We start from the raw sequence: 24,314 nt of genomic DNA on the forward strand, positions 1-24,314 counted from the left end.
GACAATACTTCTCTTTTGGCTGAGGATTCGAGGGAACCTTAATGCCCAACTCTCAAAGGATGTCCTGGAGGATTGTATTTCACAGGACAATGCTCTCAATGTACTTTGGATTAGATATATAAAAAAATAATTCCTAGAACTCGGCCTGCAGGACTAAGCCGAAAGTTTGGCAGTCATTGACCTCTGGGCTATCTCCAGGGAAAAGGAGGCCTTTCGGTACAGACAAGGCAGAGCCCACCAGGTAGCCTTTGATGATCTGCTTGTAAGCCACACTGATGATGCAAACAACTTAACACATGGTGTGAACCTTATCTCTCCTGGTTCTGAATGGGGACTTCAGGTTTTATTTAACAAGACTACGATTACGTTTATTGAACCTGATAGCTGCTTTTCATTTTTTTTTAATACATTTTTATTTAGCAGCTACAGAATGCATAGAGAAATAAAAGATTACAACAATGTTTCAATATTAAGCCAACTAGAGATAGATATAAATGCTAATGCATATAAAAACATATACATTTTAATAACAAAAATACGTCACAATACATATTTGTTTGTTTCCCGGAATAGATCCTGTTATCAAATAATTATTAAAACCTTTTTTTCCAATTAATAATAGGGAGCCAAATTTGGATACCCCGATGTCTAGCTTTTTTGCTCTTAGCTGAATAGATTTACATTTCCTGATTGAATATCCCCAGAAAACGGGTTAGCCAGACTTGGAAATTAGGGGGGTCAGGATCTTTCCACCTGGCAGCCAAAATTATCCTATATACTGCCATACCCAAAAACAAACATATTTCTTCTTCTTTGCTGTGTCCTAAGGTATTATCATATCCCAAAACATAGAGAGTCGGGGACATATAGACTTCATGCCCAAATATCTCTGCCCAGAATTCGGACATTTTTGATTTAAAGGTAGTTAATTTGGTACATTCCGTGAACATGTGTATTAGGTGGGCCGGGCCTGTCCCACACCTTGGACAGTTATAGTCAGTTCTTTTCCCCCACGCATACAATTTTGCCGGTGTAAAATATACATTGTATACAGTCTTATAGAGTTGGGTCTTAATTGTAGATGTTAAAAATATCCTAGAACTGAGCAATAAGACCTTATCGATGTCCACATTTGGGTCAGCCAACCTAGTTGACCAAAGTGACTCTGTTCTCTCCAAGTCGTCCTGTTGTTGCTCCATTAACAGCCCATAGAGTGTGCCTATCCTTGAAGTTTTTTTACCTATGTGGTCAAAAATAGGAATGTTAAGCAGTGAGGTATTTCCAAGTTTTGCAGTAAGAATGGTATTTATTTGGATATATTTAAAAAGATCCGAGGTCGGGATGCTAAATTTTGTTTGAAGGTTAGAGAACCTGACACGGGGCTCAGGATCGAAAAAATCGCCCACTGATAATACGCCCAAATTTTCCCACCTCTTGGCGATGTCATCATTAGCTTGCCTAGAGAGCAGGAAAGAGTGCCATAGCGGTGTATATTTATTAATCCTAGGAATATTCGTGTGTTTGCAAACTTTCTTCCATACCTTCCATGCGCTAATGATGGTCTTAAACTTGACCTTCTTGTAGTAAGATGATTCTATCTGTCTCAACAATAGCCCCTTTGCTTTATCTCCTATAGCTAGCTCGTAAATTGTGGGTATCTCACTCCCGGCCATATTATTATTTATTGGGTTTATATTCAGTAAAGGAGACATAGATAGCTGCTTTTCCTAGGAATATATTCTGTGGAGAAACATTGCCTAGATAACACTGCCACTCAAAGCACTTTGCGCTTTTATTATATTTTGCACTCTAAATGCTCAGGCTAGGAAGCTTTTTCTGTGTCCTATTTTTTATTTCTTTAAAACAAACTTCTATAAGGAGACATTTGAGCAATTCCAAAGGTTGGAGAATGAGAAAATGTGCCTGGAAATTGGAAATTATGTCCGCCTTTCACTGCGATTAGAAACAAATATGGCTCAACATAACTAATCCACCCTTTTCAGATTTGTACGTTAGGATCTGATTTCATTTTTTGACTTTTTAAAACTTTTTAATCATTAGTCTGAGACCCATTGAGCCTTTTTATATATATGTTTTATAATCTTATAATTGGCAGGTACCCTATGTAGTAGTTTCCTTGAAATAACTGTTTCGTCCCATGATGTGTCTTAAACCTAGTAACGCTGCTCTATTTACTTAAATGGTTTCATCATTTGTACTTTTATGGCTGCGATTGGCCGAATAAAGTTTTTGTGACTGACTGAATCATTGTATTGTATCTGTATAGGAGAGAACGCTTGTACTGTAAATGCCTGTGCTGTGTTTGCGGTGAAAGATACTTGCACTGGGGATGCTTTTTCTCAGGACAAGCTTGTTCATCCTGTGTCTGAATGTGCACTGCACCTGTTGTGTATAGGAAGCTTCTATAGACCTGGGGCCGTATTATGCATTGTGATTGATTGCACCTGGCGCACCTTTTAAAAGGTGCGCCAGGTGCAAACAATCATAATGCACCCTCATATGTTGCATGGGCTGCCCCCAGGGCAGCTGCGAACTTGCGCTACCCTGGGGGCAGCACATTCATGCAGCCGCTCCGTGTTTTCACAGTGCAGGTGGCACCCGCCTGCATTTTCAAAAGGGAATAGAGATCCCCTGGCAGGCGGGTGCACTCAGTGACTGCTCCCGCCTACAAGGGGATGTATGGGGGGGTCCATGGGACCCCCTTTAACCCCTGCAGAGGGCTGCCCTCGGGAGGCGCACTGACAGTGCACCACCTTTTAAATGACGCACTGTGCAGATTCAAAGGAATTCTCTCATTTGCATAGAGCACATCCCTATGTGAATGAGAGAACACCCTCTGAAGGTAGCGCTGGTGCTTTCAGTGCGCCAGTGCTATAGGTAGTATATAAGGGGACGCACTAGTGTCTGAGCCCCCTTCTATAATACCTAAGTGCCCCAGGGGCTCGCAAAGCGGGCGCAAATGCCTGTTGGATCACCGGGGCACTTATTGTAATACGTCCCCTGGTGGGCATTACAAATGCAGGCACTGTAAGGTTCTTGATTTGTCTACGAAGGATACTTGAATTATGAATGCTTGCTTTGTGCCTGCTCTCTGTGAGCATAGCTTGTCCTTCTGTTGTTGGTGCTCTAACCAGTCTGTCTGTTTAATGAAAATTGCCTGTTTTGCCTTAACACCATTGATGATGTCATAATCCTGTTCATCAATGATGTTATCAATGATGACAAATGAGAAGTAACCAGTGATGTATTCAGTTATGCTGTATAGATGTCGTCAGTGACAACATGTATCATATAATGAGCAGTGCATGGCAGGGATGTACAACCTTTACAGGCCTATTTCAGGCTTTTTCATACACATATTGTCAATGTACATTTGGTTGTAAGTGAATTTTTGAGACTGTTGTAAATATGTGCTAATGTGTTATGAGATTAAGAAAAAATAATTTACAATGACAAAAGTTCTCCTTTAGCTACGTATAGAGGAGATTAGAAGCTGAGTCAGGAAAGGCCCTCTGGAGTACCTAACCTAAGTTTTTTTTTTCAGAAAAAAGGAAATATTTTTTTTCAAAAAAGCTTTACAACTACTGTCGCAACATCAGGGTTGACAAAGACTAACTACCTACCTATGACCCACAGTTCTCCGCAAATATATGAAGAACCGATAAGCCAGGATTAATGGAACCAGGTAAAACAGAGCACTAGAATAAAGAGACAACACACAGGCTGGTTTTCAGCGTGCACCGCACCCAACACCCACCTTCCAAAATGGTGGGTGTTGGAAATTGAGATAATGGTTGAGTTTGTGTTGGGGTGAAGTCACAAGCAAACCCCAAATTAACTTGTGCTTAACTCCGGCACAAAACCGCCAAGTTTAACTTAGAGGCAATGTGTAAGGTAGTTATGCAACCATTCAAATAGTAATAAAGTGAAAACAAGATACATGCCAAATCCTACATCAATATAGAAAAATGTAGTACCATGTAATAAGTTATTTGATACAATCAAATCAGTAGAACTGAAGATATTCAATTTTACAGATTTCAGGTAAGTAAAGACCATGTGAAAGTGACAAATTCAGGATGACCACGATGGAGCACTGGCAGGATACAGGGATCAGGTTAGTTATATTGAATGAGTTACCTTCAAAAGTTCAGCACAAAGACTTCTGTTTGCGATGGAGGGGTGCGCGAGGAGCAGAGCATAGTGGATGGTCGTTAAGGTAGCAGGAAGAACAGGCCAGGTATCATGGATGGCCATTGCTGGTGCTTCATGTTGGCAGTCACTACAAGCTGTCGATGATGTAGCTCAAAGTGCAGTTCTCGTGTTGCTGGGTGTCATTGGCAGTCACTGTGGCATGAAGAGTCGGGTTAGCCGGAACTCTGCATTGAAGGCTGGTGCAGGTGACAAGATTAAATGGCCCTTTTCCAGTCGCAAGAAGCCCAAAGCTTCAGTATTTCTTTTTGTCATGGGGCAAGAGCTCATCTGATATTACACATGGCTCCAGGACCCGAAGGGTGCCTCTTGGGGATAAAGAACCCACTCCAACAAAGGCCAGCCAGGCTCAGGCAGGTCCTGCTGCAGTTCTACACAGCAGGTCAGGTGACCAGATGCAGGGAGGCCTCTGGAGCTTGTTATGTTCCTGTAGCTCAGCACAGGAGGTCAGTCAGGTGACTCTTGGAGTCATTTCAGTCTGGGATGAAGGGTGTAGGTCCAGTCTTCCTTCTCGGCAAGCAGGGCAGCAGAGTAGCAGGGCAGCACATCAGTAGTCCTACAGGCTGCAAAGCAGCACATCAGTCCCTTTTCTGTAGTATGCACAGGTTCAGAGGTGTACTGAAGAGTTGGGTCTGGGGGTCCACTATTTATACTGTGTAACAACTTTGAAGAAGGAGAAGATTCTGGAGGTTTCCAACAATAGAGATGTTTGTAATTCCCTGCCTCCTTGCCCTGGTGCCCCGCTTGTCTGGAATAAGAAAAGACTTGGTCACTCAATCAATCAAGGATTTATAAAGCACAGCAAATCATCTTGAGCATCTAAAGGTGCTGGAGTTTCTAACTGCTTATTTTAATGAGAGGAAAGCAAGGAAGGCACTCCAAACACAGGGAAAAAAACAAGGAGAAAGCAATAAAAAAGCAGAAGCAGGGAGAAAGCACTCAAAATATGAGAGGCAAAAAGCACGGAGAAAGAAGTGAAAATGAAGGGAAAGCAAGGAGAAGATACTCAAACAACTGGGGAAAAAGCAAGGAGAAGACAGGGGTAAGACCAATGCAGCAGTATGGGGAGAGCTGGGTTCTGTGTTCATCTCAATGGAGTCACCCTGCGGCTTCCATTAAGTAGATCCAGGGAAGAGGGAGGGGTGCTGGAGGCAGTGGGCTATGCCGAGCAGGACAAAGGTGGCCGGCAGGAATGCTAACCAGAGAGGAAACAAGGCGAAATCAGTAAAAATGAGGAAAAAGTAAGAAGGCATTCAACAAGGAGAAAGCAATGAAAATGAGGGGAAAGCAAGGAGAAGGCATTCAAAAACTGTGGGACAGTAGGGGCCGAAAGCAGTGAAAATGGGAGAAACACAAGGAGAAGGCACTCAAAAAGTGGGGGAAAAAGCAGACTCAAGCAATGAAAATGAAGGAAAAGCAAGGAGAAGGCACTCAAAAACCAGGGGTGAAAGCAAGCATAAAACAGTGGAAACAAGCGAAGATAAAGCATTCAACAAACATGGGAAAACATTAGGAGAAAGCAAAGAAAATGAGGGGAAAACAAGGAGTAGGCAATCAAAAAAAGGGAACAGAAGGAGAAAGCAGGCAAAATGAGGGAAAAGCAAGCAGAAGGCACTCGAAATGTGTGTAAAAAGCAAGGAAAAGACAGGAGCAAGAGCGATGAAGCAGCACAGGAATAGCTAGGCCAGGGCTTTGTGAGTGTGCTGGGCAGTGCCTTTATAATGCACAAGTGTGGTAAGTGACAGCTCTTATCAGGTCAGAGATGGTCCATCCTGCCAGTTACTATTGCTCTTTGTCTCACTGTCTCGGAGCAATACACAACGACCAAGTGCCAGCTATGCCGAGTCATGAAACCCAGGATACAGGCTGCAGGAACCAAATGGTTTGCACGAGAAAATGCCAACTTTCTAAAAGTAGGTTGTAAAGAAACAAGGGGAACCTGTGAGTCTGAAGGGAGAGAGGGTAGACAGTATATTGTAAGAAACAATGGTCCCTATCAACTGAGGGTTAGAAATCACCAGCAGAGAGGGATCATCATCAGGACAGACCACAATCACTGCCGCAGACCGGTATCCTCTCACGGTAGGACTCTCCCATTTATTTGCCATCACCGGTATCAACAAGATGCTTGTTTCATCTACTCATGGCCCCCCACTTTTAGTTAGTGGTCGCTGTACTTATTGCTCATCGTCTCCAGTGTTGAACTAGGCTGAAATAGGGTTGGCACCCGGACTGGGCACCAGCCTACCAGGTGGGCACTATCATTAAGCCCCTCTTCTCAGGCACTATTTTTTCTATCCTGATTATGATCCCCCTATGCCAGTGAGGATCAAAACATTGTCGACACACCCAGTCTTGACTCCAATTGCTTTTGCCTTGATTTATGTGGAGCACAAAATGTCTTTTACAATGGGACTACTGTAAATAAGTAAATGTTGTCAAGTCGCTGCATTAGTTATTTAGTCCCTGAGGTCTGGAAATCTAGTGTTTTCCAACCACGTTTTTAACCCACTGCACTTTGTTGAAATCATTGTCATTTTAATTGTTTGTTCAAATAAATAATTATCTTTTTGATTGCAAAATTGCACAATCATTATGTTGTCCTGTAAAACATTGCCTATACTTACATGATAGGGACCATTGTTTCTTACAATATACTTTCTAAACGTGGCATTTTCAGAATTGGGATAGAAAATCCTGCTTTACCATTAGAGGGGGGTTTAAATGACATTTTTTTAGAAACCAAACTCAACATTCCTACTTGCTCCAAATTGGAAAGTTATCAACTATAAAATGTAATATGTTAACCCATTGTTATCATATGAGAGAGGCAGGCCTTGCAGTAGTGAAAAATAAACTTAAAAGATTTTAACTAACATGGCAAGTAAAAGTTAAAAGTACATATCAAACCTTTCGAATACTCTGCACCCTGCACTCATGGTTGTATAGGGCCAACTCTAGCATGGCTTATATGTAGGCTGTGGGGTTTTAGGTTTAAACCTATAATAACTGATAAAACCCCACTGAAAGAGAAATAGCCCTCACCAGTGAAAACATAAAAACACTGAAAAAACACCTGCACAACCACCAACTAAATGCCATTCAAAGAAAGAAAAAAGAGAGTGAAAGAGTCCTTTTTTTTCTTCTTGAAGGGGCCAATACAATGTAACTTTGTTATACAAACTAGCAGTAAGAAAGACTGGGCTAACATTATTCTGCTTGAGATTTGTTGTTTAGGGATGCCACTAAAATATTGTTGTGTCTTCATTTTGCTTTTTTTAGTTTTGTGGTCTTTGGTCTAAAGATGCAGGGTTTAGAAGCATGTTTTAGGTCTTGTTTAATTATTTTACAAACTGTAGAGAATGAGGAAATATCAAAATCATATTTGATATTTTGGCTGTGTTTGATTCTTTTACTGATAGGTAAAATGGCTGGTTTCATAAGAATCTTTCCTAATATGTGTCATTGCATTTACCAACAGAGAATGGGCATCAACCCTTAATACTGCAGCCCACAGTTTCTAGTGGTTCAGTATTGATAGTAGGTGAATTGCCAACACCTCAGGCTTTAAACATTCAATGCAAGGTATAGTGACAAGTGCTATCACCAAGCATCTGGGATAGTTTGTGAAAACATGACACCAGACTTTTGGAAAACATGGAAAGCAGTGTCACTTGGAATGCTCTGCAAAAAAGGTTCCTTCCAAGTTCAACAAAGATTGGAGTGATATTGTTTGTATTTGCAGTGATTCAGCTACGTATATGAAAAAGTTGTGTGATGACCGTCAAAATTGATGCCCAAACTGAAGTGATTCCCTGTAGGAAACCCTTGCCGCTTGTTAGATGGTATGCTGAAAGGATCTCTACAATCTTCAGAGTTAATGAGAGATACTATTGACGTTTTAGTCCATTCTGGTGCACTGTTTTCTTATGCACAGGAACAAAAACGCAAATATTTATAATTTTGTGCTTTGTGTGGCATCAAAAAAGAGTCATCCCAACTGTGTCCCTTAGCTGATGGTTCTCAGTCCAAGGGGCTATGTATGCTATATTATCCATGTGGCAACCATTTACTGAATTTTTGCTGAGTGATGATGTCAAGGGCAAGAAATGTGAGGAGCTTCGGTCGCATAAAGATAGTGTTGTGAATAAAGTGCACTCTACTGCATTATTAGATTTTTACAGGAAAACATAACTGCAGGCAATGGGATTTGAAGTCGATGAAACCTCACTGTTGTACTCTGTACAAGTCCTAGATCTCTTCAGTAAAGGGGAATTTCCTCCATAGTTCCAAAAGTGCTGCTTCATTTTTGACTGCTTCAATAACTCTGAGGGCATAAATGCTTAGCTCAATGCAAATGTTGCAGAACCTGCCCTGAGAATCACAATCTTCATGTGCACCAGTATTGGCCTGGAAAGCTGTGTCAGCGGCCAGAGTTAAAAAATTGTATACTGTCTGTTTTGGCATTGCCTTCTCAAGTGCCAATGTTGAGGGGGCCTTTTCACAGAAGTTTACATAGGAGCGCACATGACCAAAAACTCACTGAAGAAATATTTTATGGTGTACTACAATAAGCGTAATTTGCAAAAATATATTTGGACCTCATATACACTATGCGAACACTGTCTATATACAATGTTCTATCAGTGCAAAAGGCAAGCAATAATAAGAGCAAAAAGTTCCATAAACACCGGAAAAACACTTTTTCTGTTGCTTTTAGTGGCGCGAAAATGTGTAACCACAGATAACAACTGTTTTTTTAAGGTATTTAAATCACCTGAAAACACTGAAAAACCCCCACCAGAATGTACCAAAAATAGAAACTGAAAACAGGAAAGCCTACTTATATGTATTAAACAGGAAGCTTAGGCCTGGCAAAAGTTTATTTTGCAGGCCGAAATGGCAGTTTTAAACTGAACACACAGGCCACAATGGCAGGCCTGAGACCTGTTCAAAATGTATACTTAAGTGTTTGGCACAGTCAGTGCTTTAGGCTCACTAGTAGCATCTAACTTACAAACTCAGGGTATATGCAGCACCACTTTACTAGGACATATAAGTAAATTAAATATGCCAATTGGGAGTAAGCCAATTTTAACATGTTTATAGGGGAGAGTACAAGCACTTTAGCACTGGTTAGCAGTGGTCAAGTATGCAGTGTTCTAAAAGCCATAAAAAGGGTTCAGGAAACAGGAGGGAAAAAGCAGGAATGTTTGGGAATGATCCTGCTGAAAGGGCCATTCCAACAGCGGATACAAAGTTACACTCGCCCTCTCGAAGTCTTGGGAATGCTGACTTCAAGGATGGGTAGTTGAAGAGGTTTCTTGTGGAAGGTAAAAAGGAGTTATGTAAAATGAGCAAGGGCAAAACTTAGAAGAAAAAACAAACAGTCTGCAGGTATTTAGGGAATAAGGAACCTGAGAAGGAATGCAAAGAAAACAAGTAAGCTGCTGCAAGTGATGAGGTGTGTTAAAAAACTCACAGCAGTGGAGAAAACCGAATAAAACAAGAAATTGCCTTCCACTATATTCTTGTACAGGCCCATTTATGTACTGACTGTGTCTTAAGTGCTCCTGGAGATGAAGTTTGCCTCGCCTTTGCTTGGTGAGGCACCATCTTGGCTAGGGAACTATGAACTGCCACTGACTTATTAGTTTTGAAATGGCACTGTTTCTTGAATGCATGCATAAGGTTTCAGCAATTCAACCCAAGCCTCCAGCCACATGACTGCCACATTGTCTTTGATTTTTTGACTCCTGAACAATCTTCAATTACTGAGAAATCTACCTGAATGCCCTTACATACGCCAAACCAAACAATATCCCAAGTAAAGTCCACGGACCCAAATTTTGATCCTTGAATCCTGCAATAGACTGAGGAATATTTACTTTCAGCAGGGGACATGAAATTCCCCTCTTTGATATCCCACATTGTGTCTGAGATCAGGGGATTCTCCCTCAAACCCACTGATTCCACCTACGCCACTTTTCTCCTAGATGCAGGCATCTGTATTTGCCATCATGTAAGAGGCACCACAGCAAAACTTTTTAGCTGTTGCCAGACAATTAGATAGTTCTGTCCTCAAATCCTCCGAGGATCCATATATGCTCCAGTGGATGAAGGGAAACATGCTCAATCAATTGATTTCTTGTTTTTTTTAAATCATCTTACTCATAGAATTCTAAATTAAATCTGCAAAGGATTTCCAAAATAATGGTCTAGAGTTGCTTATATAAACCTTTTGAAGCCCACCAAATACCCTTTTTTAATACAAACATCTAAAAACTACAGAATGGATTGACACCAAATAAGGCACTCCTATGAGTTAAGTTCTAGTTTATTGTCAACCTTGGTGTGATTCCATGTTGTGGTTCTCATAGCAAAGGAAAGGGTTAAAATGGAAACACAACTTTACTGCCTGCTCCTCCAATTTATACTCTGAAGACATATTTGCATGAAAAACAAGATGCCAAAACCTAACTAATTTCACTATTTGACTGAAAGTTTTGTGTAGCTTGCCATATGTGCCAAAATGATATGTCACTGAGGACTCTGTGCAGTCAGGACGAGTTTCAGCTATATAAAACAAAAAAAAACTAAAATGGTATGGTATGATGGTGGATGATTCAACAATAAATCATGTAAAAGAGCATCATCTATGTCACTATATTCTCCTAATGTTTCAGCATCACTCGTTGGTGTCTCTATATGTTTCCTTTTCTCTTTTTGTTTTCCCCTAATCTCTCCTTCAACAGGTATCAAGGGGTACATTCTTGTTCCGTGAATGACTTATGCTCTCCATATTTCTGCTGTGCATCCCATCTAGCTTCTGCATACTGATATATGTGTCTTCTATATCTTCCCTGATACTTTTCTTTCTCTTTTTGATGAACCATGTGTTCACAAGTAGTTCATGCTTCAAACTGAAAAGGTCTAGGAGGTGGTCTTATTTCGTACAATTCCCTCCTCAATTTCTCAATTATTCTCAACAAAGAAACTGTAGAGCCTTGTCTTTCTCTGTAATTTCCTGCCAATGTTTAAGCCAAAGACATGGATGCAATCCTTTATCCATCATTATGATGTATACTGGTGTACCCTCTGGTGGCATGTCTTCTTCTTTTCGAACAGGTATGGTCACATCTCCTTGTATTCCTTTTCGTAAAGCTTTGAAAAAGTTCATTTTTATTCAGTTTCTTATTTCACAAATGACTTCCACAAAATCAGGAAATTAAATTCTCCCACAATTCTCTTGTAAGCAATCACAACCAATAACAGGCAGCCGTGGACGGTGCAAGTAAGAGCGGTGGAGTGGTGAGGCCATGTGGGGGGTGTATCGACAGACGAGGACGAGGAAAAACTAATTATTTATTACATTTTTCCCTCGTGGTCGTCTGTCAAATCCCCCCCAACCCAGCCCCACCTCTTTTACCTACACAGGCCGTGGCTGATAATAGCACAACTTTCTATGATGTAGTCAACAATATTAGAGCAGCTTTACACCAACTGAACAATCACAAATCGACACACTGTGATGACAATTGTGTACCTTGCAGTAGCTCACCCTCCTTTACAATTTTCTTTGGCATTTTTCTAAGCACATAGTAATACACAAGACAATATGTAAGCGTTTTCAAAATCCGCCGTCTGCTCCACTAACGGGAAAATGTCTTTCACTCAAAAGGTAATATGAACAAATCTTATTACTATACCTATGTTTCTCATTCTCTTCAAATGGAATTTCGACCAACGGGATTTCACCTTTATTGATTCAGTTATTCCCTCTGCATCCGAGATCAACTATCCCAATCATTTCCAACAGTTGGGTCAAGTTGAGGACTGATGTAGCCAATCTCATGAGTGGACATATCGGGTCACCATCAGAAACATACCTGCATGGTGATCAACTGGAGCTAAAAGTGGTGTCTATACCCTTACATGTATCAGAAGAGGGACGGGAAAGTGGTGATGTCATCACAGAGATTGTTTTTTACCATAGACTCTTTATTGTAAATGAATCATGCAATGACTGTATTGTGCTAATTGTTCAGTTGGAAAACAAAAAATATATAAAAATAAATAAACGATGCCAATCATTTACCGCTAGCATTCAAAAGAATATCCCTATCCATAAGATGTTGTCAACGACATCTCACAACAAACACCACAACACAGCAGACATCTTACTTAGTGTCTTCTACACTAAGACCATCACATAGGTGTATATGCCAGGATCTTAGGCCACCAATAATCCAGAAAACAACTTCAACTTCATCTTTTTTTATTAAGCAATGTAGCACATACACCTTTTTTCAAACTTTGCATAACATCACACAGCCATTTTAAACACCACAATCTACGCCAAAGAAATCACAACATGCATCTCTATTAATACTCACACTCCTTTGCTGCTACAAGTCATCAAAGTCCATTAATTGCTCCATCAATCCTTCTGCAGAACCACAGGATTTTGGTCTTTTTCGGCTGGACAGAGGAAATCTATTTTGGACACCCTAAATATTCACATCACTAGATAAAACCATATCACTGCTATCAAGTTTTGTTGCAGTGTAAGCTTTTTACTCAAATTCAACATAGCTATTTTACTGGGCCCATATAGGTAGGATTTTTACTCGGATTCCATACTTCACCTCAGAGTCAATGGTCCTCTGATGGATTTCTCTTTATCATAGTGAGAGGTGAGACATCAGGATGTCCCACTGTTGTCCACCCAATGAGGCCCTTAATTGGTAGTCAACTCACAAATACAAACCAATTACTATGCTGTGGCTACACAGAACAAAAGCAAAAAGAGCTGATTGTTCTCAAAATAATATATGACCTTCCCTATCAAACATTTAGAAATCAGATAATTGTAGGCACAGTTTCTGTGGAAAGGACAGCGAGACACAATAAAAAACTCAAACACATTTAGATGATTTGGTTAGTGTAATAAAGATCCAAAATCAATGCATATATGTAAGATTTTAAAAAGCTCAGTCATGATTCTTACAGCTCGAAATATAAAATCATGCATCTAGCTGAAGTAAATCTATTGCTAAATACAGGCATCCATGAGAGAATGGTTCCAATCTTTAGAGATTCCTACCACCAACAACGGCAGGAGGAGGGTTTCACAAGGGTTCCCCCAGCATAGGCAAAAGGGTCAAGGTAAAGTCCACTAGGGGAAAGGTCCATGGACATGGGTAAGGGGAGTGGAGCATAAATTAGGAAAGTTCAAGCCTGGTCTCTCACCAAACTGCCCCAAATTGTCCAACAGGCAAGATTAGCAGTAGTAGCAATAAGGTAAGGACAAAAAGGCAAGGGGCATTATAGAGAAAGTCCAGCATGCAGGCTGGAGGCTGGAGGCAAGGAAAATGAAAGGGGGTTGCCTCCCTCCTTCCAGGGAAGTCCCTTTTTATAGTCCAAATTGCCCACGGTGACATTGATAGTCACCCTACGATGGTCCGATAATCCTGTGACCATTCTTCTGTTCGCCTGTTACAAATTGATACTCCAGCATACTTTCCCATGCTCATCAAGTGAAACGTCTGTCCATGCCTTTGGCTTGGCTGGCAGTCACACTTTAATTTTCAGGCTTTGTGAGAGTTTTATTTTGATTATTCCTGTTCTGCCTCTTACCTTCACAATTTGACAATGCTCTCCGTTCCACCGTGGCTTTGCCAGTTGCTGTGTAGAGAGCTTGGATTCCTCACTTCTGGTTGGGATGAGGACTGACAGGTCAGTGGTGTTCCTGGCCGCTATATTAACAGATGCTCACATGAGCGTGCAGCCTTTGACTGACAGTCATTTTTAAATGTTCATACTGTGAGAGTTTTATTGTGATTACTCCTATTCTGCCTCTTTACTTCAAAACTTGGCGACACTCCCCATTCATTGGCGGTTTTGCCGATTGCTGTGGAGAGAGCTCAGATTCTTCACTTCCAGTTGGGAGGGGGATTGGGAGGTTAGTGGGCTTCCTGGCTGCTATATTAACTGATGCTCACACGGACGTGCAGCGAGTGTACCGCCGGCATGCCTAAGGCTAGCCCATCTGTGCCCATCAGCGCACGGTCTTCGCCAGGAGCCCTGCATTCTTTGGTTCAGAAAGGGAACTTCGTGGACGACTGATTTAATCTGCTGCTGAGTTGTATTAGGTACAAACACTTATGGGTTTAACTGCGCCAAGGTGCTTATTGATAAGCTGGAAGGTCCAATTGCTTGTTTGTGTTATAGATGGCAAAGTCTGGGTAATGCTTGTAATATGGTATAAGCTGAATCCAGCTCGATGGTTTGCCATATGATACCATCCCTATCTGCTGATATGGCTCTGCAGAATGCTGCTACTGGTGCTATAGCGTCAGCTGATTTTAAGTGGTTTTTTAAACAAATATTAGGTCATTGCTCTAACATGCAACTGAATTGTGGGACTTACTAGATTCCTCAGTGCCTGAAATAGGATTCTTGATGGAAACATGGATAAACTCTACTGCCTTACCTGACATTACAACTGCACTTATTGAAAATTATTGCATGTTAAGGCTGGATAGAGAAGGCAGGCCTGGTGGGGGGATTGGAGTTGTTTTTAAAGAAACTGTCAAAATGTCACTATTGGACTCTTTTTTCTCTGATTGGATATAGATTTGTGTTTTTATTTTTATTTTATTTGCAAAGTTTTATATAGCGCTGGCTAGACCCGGAGGTATCAGAGCACTTTACATGAGGATCAGCAAGTTACAGATGCATAGTTATATCAGTTGAATCAGCGAGTTACAGGTTACATAGTTACAACCGTTTGAATCAAAGAATCACAGAGGGAGGGGGGGTGAAGGAGATACAAACAGGGAGAAGAAGAAAACAAGGTCAAATGACCGGCTGGGTAGGTGACGGCCAAGGGGCCAGACTCCTCTATAGCTGCATATGACAGCTCCACCGAGCATCGGCCAAGGTTGCTCGGTCTCTGCGGTAGGTACAAACAGATTTGGTATCCGCCCAGGGGGGTCGTCATTGTTCCATCGAAGGCGGAGAGAAGGAGACACATAACAGGAAGACGAGGAAAAACAATGTCAGATAACCGGCTGGGTATGTGACGGCCAAGGGGACAGACTCCTCTATAGGTGCACAGGACAGCTCCACCGGGCATCAGCCAAGGTTGCTCAGACTCCATGGTAGGTACAAACAGTTTTGTTATTTACATCAGATGAATCAGCGAGTTACGGGTTATATAGCTACATCAGTTTGAATCAAAGGATCAAAAGAGGGAGGAGGAAGGGGAGGGAAGGAGACACAAACAGGGAGACGAGGAAAAGAATGTCAGAAGACCAGCTGTGTAGGTGACGGCCAACTAGGCCCAGAGGAACAGTATCATTATCTGCAGCTTAAACACTGGGCCCTCACACCTCGGGTGCACAAAGGGGCCACACGAGGGAAGATTAACTTTGAAAAACCTGTTCAAACAGCTCTCTCTATGAAGGGGGAATATCCTCTCTCTATAAGCTTCTCCTAGCATCTACTCATTTGCCGCGGCCTAGATATATGGGAGGGGATAGCTCTGAGGGATATAACTGAGGGGGATTGGGCCGGGGTATGGTCAGATACAACTAAATTCAATCATTCCCTGGAACTGCGAGAGGCCCACATGAAAACCATGATGGATTGATACCTTTACCCAACCAAAGGTTAAAAGAATATTCCCAAACACATCTGATATGTGCTGGAGAGGTTGTGGCCTCCTTGGTGATTTTCAACACATTTGGTGGGACTGCCCCGTGCTGCGGCCCTTCTGGGAAGAGATACTAGCCCATATTAAAACTATGTTGGGATATCCCATTTCAACCACTATTGAGGGAGTGCTCGTGGGCATCAGGGACCCATCCTTGCCACATATTTTGACCCAGTGAATGTTGGGCCTTAATCTAGGGCCACCATGTCCCCCCAAAAAACTCCAGTCATCAGCTCATGGAGTTTATTACCCTCCATGTGTTTTCTGCCCAGCAGTTTTTACTGCTGGGTGGTTTTAATTATCTTGGGGAAAATGTTCAGGATTTGGAGGTTCCGCAGCTATTGGCTGATTTAGCCACCTTTGGTATAACTCAAAAATTCATAGGCTCGACTCATATTGCTGGACATACCTTGGATCTGATTTTTACCAACTCTATCCTGTTGACATGTGACAGACCGCAACAGCGACTCTGGTAGGATAATGCCATTATATATTTTCAGCTTCCTCACTTTAGAAGGCACAATACAAAATATTGCACAGAGTCGAAAATAACTAGACAATGGTAGAAGATCTTGCCTAATTATTTTACAATAGTGTATAAACCTCCTTCTTTGGTTAAGGTAACTGACATTGAAGTAGGGCTGTCTGATCATGAGAATGCATTAATGCTTGCTATGGATAAACTAACATCTATGAAATCCTGCGAAAAAAAGGTTGGTGGCGTTTATGCCGGATCACTGAAACATTATCGACGGTCACATTATCGACTAGTAAAAATATCGTTGAATAATTATCGACTACAAAAATATCGACTTTGTATACTTATTACACCAACTACAAAAATATCGAGTAAAAAATATCGAGTATTTAGAATATCAAGATCATAAATATCGCCTTAATAAATATCGACTACAAATATATCGTTGTTCATGACATTACCCCTAACACTACAAAAATATCGACTACTAAAATATAGAGTTCAAAAATATCGTTAAAAAAAATATCGAGTTCTTTTTTGTACCCTTTCATGTCTAAAATACCATATTAATCGTCTATAAAACTCATTGCTCTATACAAAAAACATTTTACATATAATACCTGTTACTTTTATAACATTCCTATTTATCTACATTTGCTATACATTCTATTAAATGCGTTCTATCATTTTAAAAATATTCTTTACATTTAACTAACATTTTCATTATTTTTTTCCACTTACACATCTATTTTATTTAACAACTAACCTGCTTTAATGCGGAAATCACCACATACCACCATTCTCACATCATCAAACACACCAATTAACAAAAAAAAATTCAAACTAGCCTATACAATCCTTCCTTTCATCCTACAACCAATCAAATCAAAGCTCACAAAATACACATACTATAAAAGGGATACATGCATTCTACCATTTGCTGCTGCTAACTCTATAGAAAGAAGATGCCAACACACTGAAGAATTTGTTCCTGAACAAACATCTTTAAAGATCCAGCTCACTACCTAATTATGCAAGTAAGTTACAGTGCATTATTTAGAAATCTAAATTAGTAGTCTACTATTTTACTTATATCTCCTAACTCTTGCACTTATTTAATTTTTATCTCCTCCTACATTTCTGATAGAAACTACTACAAATAAATTCCTAAAACATGCTCCTATTTCTTCACCTAAAAAATCTGATAGTAAGTATATATTAATGCTCTGTAATACACCAACTGCTGTTTTTAAACACTATTTCACAAGATTCATACTTTATTTATGAATTAATATTTATGAATAAATGTATTTATTCCCTGAGCCAGCACCCTCCCGCCAGCTCAGCGAACCCCAGCCAGGCCGCCGACAACCTCACGGAGTGGATCAGCAACTGCGCGGACGAACTCGCCCCCCTGAGGACCCCGCCCAGCAGACCCGACAGCAGAAAAGCCCCATGGTTCACCGACGAACTCAAGAGCTCCAAGAAGAACTGCCGAGCAATCGAGAAAACCTGGCGCAGAGACCCAACACCGGACAACATGACTGCCCTCAAGCTCGCCACCCGAAAACACCACCAACTGATCCGCGCCACCAAGAAAACTGCATTCAAGGACCGGCTGGACAACAACGCACACAACAGCAAGGAACTCTTCAACATCGTGAAAGAGCTCTCCAACCCCAACGCCGGAAACAACGACATCACCCCATCGCAAGAACTCTGCAACTCCCTCGCCTCCTACTTCCACAACAAGATCGCGGACATACACAACAGCTTCAACACCCAACCGACAAACGCCACGTCCGACACGACCGAACCAACGCCCCCCACCACCACCCTCCGCGCCTGGACCCCGATAAGCACCGAAGACACCGTCCGCATGATGAACTCCATCCACTCCGGATCACCGACCGACCCCTGCCCTCACCACGTCTTCAACAAGGCTGACGCTGTCATCGCACCCCACCTACGGGACATCATCAACACCTCCTTCACCACCGCCACCTTCCCGGAGAGCTGGAAGCACGCCGAACTCAGCGCTCTACTCAAGAAACCAACAGCGGACCCCACCGAACTCAAGAATTACCGCCCCATCTCGCTGCTCCCGTTTCCGGCCAAAGTCATCGAGAAGACCGTCAACAAGCAACTGGCCGCCTTCCTCGAGACGAACGGATCCCTCGACCCCTCACAGTCTGGCTTCCGAGCCAATCACAGCACCGAGACCGCCCTCATCGCTGCCACCGATGACATCCGAACCTTGATGGATAACGGAGAAACAGCGGCCCTCATCCTCCTAGACCTCTCCGCGGCCTTCGACACCGTCTGCCACCGCACCCTAGTGCAGCGCCTCTACAACGTCGGAATCCAGGAGAAGGCACTGGAATGGATCATCTCCTTCCTCGACGGAAGGACCCAGAGAGTCCGCCTACCACCGTACAAATCAAAGGCCACCGGAGTCATCTGCGGCGTACCCCAAGGATCCTCGCTGAGCCCAACCCTCTTCAACGTCTACATGAGCCCCCACGCGGCCATCGCACGCCAACACAACCTGAACATCATCTCCTACGCCGACGACACCCAGCTGATCCTCTCCCTGACCAACGACCCCACCGCCGCCAGAGCCAACCTTCACGAAGGAATGAAAGAGGTAGCCGAGTGGATGTCGACCAGCCGCCTGAAGCTGAACTCGGACAAGACGGAAGTCCTCATCCTGGGATCCTCGCCCTCCGCCTGGGACGACTCCTGGTGGCCCCCCGCCCTGGGAACCGCACCCAAACCGACAGACCACGCACGCAACCTGGGCTTCATCCTGGACTCCTCCCTCTCCATGACCAGGCAAGTCAACGCCGTCTCCTCGTCGTGCTTCAACATCCTGCGCATGCTACGGAAGATCTTCCGGTGGATCCCCACCGAGACCAGGAAGACTGTCACCCAGGCACTCGTCACCAGCCGACTGGACTACGGCAATGCCCTCTACGCCGGAACCACCGCCAAGCTCCAGAAGAGACTCCAACGGATCCAGAACGCCTCAGCCAGACTCATCCTCGACGTCCCATGACACAGCCACATCTCCGGACACCTAAGAGACCTGCACTGGCTCCCGGTCAACAAGAGAATCACCTTCCGTCTCCTCACCCACGCACACAAAGCCCTCCACGATCAAGGCCCGAGCTACCTCAACACCCGCATCAACTTCTACGATCCCAAACGACACCTCCGATCAGCCAGTCACGCCCTCGCCGCCGTCCCCCGCATCCGAAGAACGACAACAGGAGGTAGGTCCTTCTCCTACCTGGCCGCCAAGACCTGGAACTCCCTCCCGACCGACCTGCGCCTGACCCAAGACCACCTCGCCTTCAGGAAGAAGCTCAAGACCTGGCTGTTCGGGCAGTAGCAGCACCCCCCTCCCCCTAGCGCCTTGAGACCCTCCGGGTAAGTAGAGCGCTCTATAAGTGTCTATGATTGATTGATTGATTTATTTTAAACATTTTATTCACAGATATTCTGAGATTTTCCTATTTCAACACTATAAATGTATAAAACTACACTAATTAAACATGTAAGTATATATGTTTTTGTTAGTAAACACCCAATATTAAAAATGCTATTTTCTAAACAAGATATCTTGCATATTACATCTTCCCTACAGATCCAATAAAAACATCCAACATCAACTATACCAAAAGACAAGACTACCCTTGTAAAAAATGTAAGTATACTTGTAATTTGTCTAAAACTTCCGAAAAAAACGAAAACTATGTTCTTAACACCATGTTATGTATTTTATATTTCCTCTACAGATATTGTGAATACATCATACATCCATTCTACCTACAGCAAACAAAACTACTTATTTAGAAGTTAGTATACTTTTAAATATTTCCAATTTCCCAACGGTTCCAAATATTTTTTTATAATATTTTACATTTATTTATTCTATCTTCTGTACAGATCTGAACTTTACTACCTTGATGTACTCCACCAAATACTACAACTCAACTATTTAAACAAGTAAGTATATGTAATGTTCACATCAAATGTACTACTAAGCAAAATTAAAAACTGCTTTTTCCTAGGAAAAACGTTTGTTATGTGTAAACATTAACTTAGCATTTCTATATTTTCATACCAACAGTAAACAAAGAAATATATACAAGAAAATCCTTCAAAATACAGTTCTGCATTTGTGATTACTACTTTTAGTAACTGTAAGTATAAATACATCATTAATTATGTTAGCAGCACAAAGTGAAATATATGTTTTTTGATTTTATTTCTTTCTACTCTTTCCTAGAACAAGTAAAACAAAATGACAGAAGGTGCAGAATTTGTTATGTCACAGAAAAATAAATTACTGTTATGTTATATGGGTTATGTTTATAATCAGGAAAGACAAAGTGGTAGAAAAGTTTTCTGGAAATGTACCAAATATTACTCAAACAAATATTATGGAAGGGCTACTACTGAGGAAACTAATGTGTTATTTACCAGGGAACACAATCATCCCCCCAATGTCACAGAAATTGAAATAAGAGATGCTTTAGAAAGTATAAAAACTGCTAGCACACAAAGTGATAAACCAACAACACAAATCCTTAAAGAAGAACTGTTAAAAGTCCCAGCCCATGCTTCAGGTCAACTACCCTCTATTGACTCCCTAAAACGCACAATTGCATACACTAAAAGACGCACTTCCACAACCCCACCCAACCCTACTACTTTTGAGGAAATTATTATTTCACCAGAAATGTCCATCACACACAATAAAGACAAATTTATCCTTTTTGACAATGAAAGCAGTACAAACAGAATCATAATGTTTGCAACTGCAAGTAATTTAAGAAAAATCCAACAGTGTCCCCAATGGATGATGGATGGAACATTTAAACCATGCCCAAAACCTTTTTATCAACTATATTCCATCCACGGTTTATACCATAACTATAACATCCCTTTCATTTACTGTTTGCTACCAAACAAACAGCAAAACACTTACACAGAAATATTAAATGTTCTCAAAAATGAAATCAATAAATATTTTCCACAAAAAATAATTATTGATTTCGAATTAGCTATGATTAATAGCATTTTGAAAACATTTCCCCACACAGCAATCCATGGTTGCTACTATCATTTCAATCAGAGCATATGGAGACATCTCCAGAAATCAACTTTAAGTATTCTATACTCAACAGATAGCACCTTTGCCTATCAAATTAAAAAATTTATAGCACTGGCCTACGTTCCTGTTACCGATGTAGCGGAACACTATAATTTATTAATTGACAGCACATATTACAAGAGGAATGAAGATAAACTAACACCATTACTGGACTATTTCGAAGATACTTGGGTGGGAAGGTTGCACAGATCTGGACATCGACGCCAACCCAAATTCCAAATCCCTTGGTGGAATGTCTATCTTAGTACTTTAAACCAAGAGGCTAAAACAAACAACAGTGTAGAAGGGTGGCATAATGCTTTCCAAGCGACCACAAGCAGAACCAGACCCACATTCCATAACCTACTAGAAGCTTTGAAAAAAGAACAAAGCTATCAAGAACTAAGAATGGAACAATCTGTGACCCAAATTGGTCCAAAACTAAGTAAACAAACTAAACAAATGTTCCGACTACTGCAAAGTCAAGTCACACTATATCCTACAACTAGAGGATTAGAATACCTGTCAATAATAGCTAAAATCCTACTATAAAAATGTCTACAAAATATACTAATGTCTTCTTACAATAATGGTACATATAAAAATCATAAACATTTCTAAACAATTACAAATAATACATATTTGTTTAACAAACTTATAAAAATTTTGGACATTATTTCTGAACAAATATGCAATATTTATAATTACATCACACATACACATTACATAAAGATCGACATTTCCCACCCAATAAAAAAAGTACTTTAAATACTTACAATTTTTGTAGATGAAAAAGACGTAATGAAGCAAAATACAATCCATACAATCCATTGCAATGTAGGACAATTCCAATATGGGAAACCATCAAAAACCCGAAAAATATGTAAAAATAAAATAAACGCTCCAGGAAATTCCGAAAACAGTAGTGTGGACACTTTAGTATTTAAAGTGATATACACACAACTTTTAAAAAACGGTCACGCATATCAATGTATCAATCCAATACGAAACCCTCCAAAAACCCAAAAAAAGGTTAAAAAAATTTAAATCCGCTCCTGGCAAACACGAAAAATAGGAGCTACACGTCAAAATATAACCATAATAAGTCATACATTAGTATCTCCGAAAAAAACCACGCTTCCTTCCATGTAGTTTTCATGCGAGGAACCGGAACCTGTAAAAAAACATACATAACGAAACCCACCCACAAATAGCCCATAACATTTGTAAATACACTCACAATTAACATTAACCATGTAAGAAGACATTTCCTAACACTTAAAATAACACTAGAACTAAAACATACACGACGCATCTATAACGACGACATTTCACCTAAACGCTACATAAACAATTCATACATACACACAAAAACACTACACAGTTCGAATATACCCTCAAACATTACCACTCAGTTATAAATTGTATGTAAAATTAACCTTACCTCTCTCCACACGAAGCAACTCCCAACCGCGAGCTTCTCCAGTCCTGAATGAAGCGCAATAACCTTACGCGATAAAAAAGTAGTCCCCTTAAACCATTTTAGAAAAGGTATCATAGAAAATACAATGTTATATTATAAAAATATGATACATACACATTGTTATTGTAACAAATTAATACACTAGACTCATTATAATTTAAACTGTTTAAAAAATATAAATTTATTTAATATTAATTAATATATAGTAATAATTATATATTCATAATATTAAGGAATTATGTAACACTTGAAATAATATATGTAAATAATTTGTTATTTTTTAAATTTATATGAATAACTTTGTGTTTATTTATAACTAAACATTATAATTGTTTATGTAAATAATTAATAATAATAAATAATATAACTTATTTATTGTTATTAATTAAAAAATTATAACCATTTACTATATAAATAATGCCCTAAAATAATGTATTTTTATTTCTCTGAATGTATGTTTTTCTGAAAAGAAGAGATAAATGTTTAAGTTTATTAATTAATAATAATAATAAATATATTTGTTATTATTTTTATTAATTTTTAAAAAAATGTTTTATAATCATTTCTAAGTATTATAAAAGTATAGAATTGCATAAATAATCATTTGCCAATACCAGAAATTATTATTAAACATATTATTCCCCTTTACAGTTATAAAGTTAACAACATAATATATATATATGTTTGATTTAAAAACAACATTGTCTGAAATATGTGCCAAAAAATGTCTTAATTTGTATTTCCATATCTTGAGCAAATATAATAATTGTCATGTTACTTTATAAAAATGTTTATTTAAAAATTAAATATTTAATAATATTAATATATAATATTAACATTATTAAATATAAATGGAAGAAGCAGAAAAAAAATGGTATTTTTTTATTTCAATATAAATACTTGTTACTCAAAGTTAATGATGATAAATATTTTTATTTACAGAAAAAATGTTGTGAAATAATTTTGTGTGAAAAATTACAACATGTACATAAATGATAATGTGTTATTATGCAAATACTACATTTCAAAAAAATGTTATGTTATTTTTGATTGTGATTGTATAGTAGCAAATAGAAAATAAACAGAGAATAAACAATAAATAGTGCAGTAGACTGATATGATATCAAATAATAATTTTTTAATTTTTATGTTTAAAAAGGGGTAATAAATATCACTTTATGTATTGGATATGCACAATAGAACATGTAGTACATTAATTGTCTGTGACATTTCCATGATA

The sequence above is a fragment of the Lissotriton helveticus genome, chromosome 4_1 (genome assembly GCF_964261635.1).
Source record: "Lissotriton helveticus chromosome 4_1, aLisHel1.1, whole genome shotgun sequence".
In the NCBI taxonomy this organism is placed as follows: domain Eukaryota; kingdom Metazoa; phylum Chordata; class Amphibia; order Caudata; family Salamandridae; genus Lissotriton; species Lissotriton helveticus.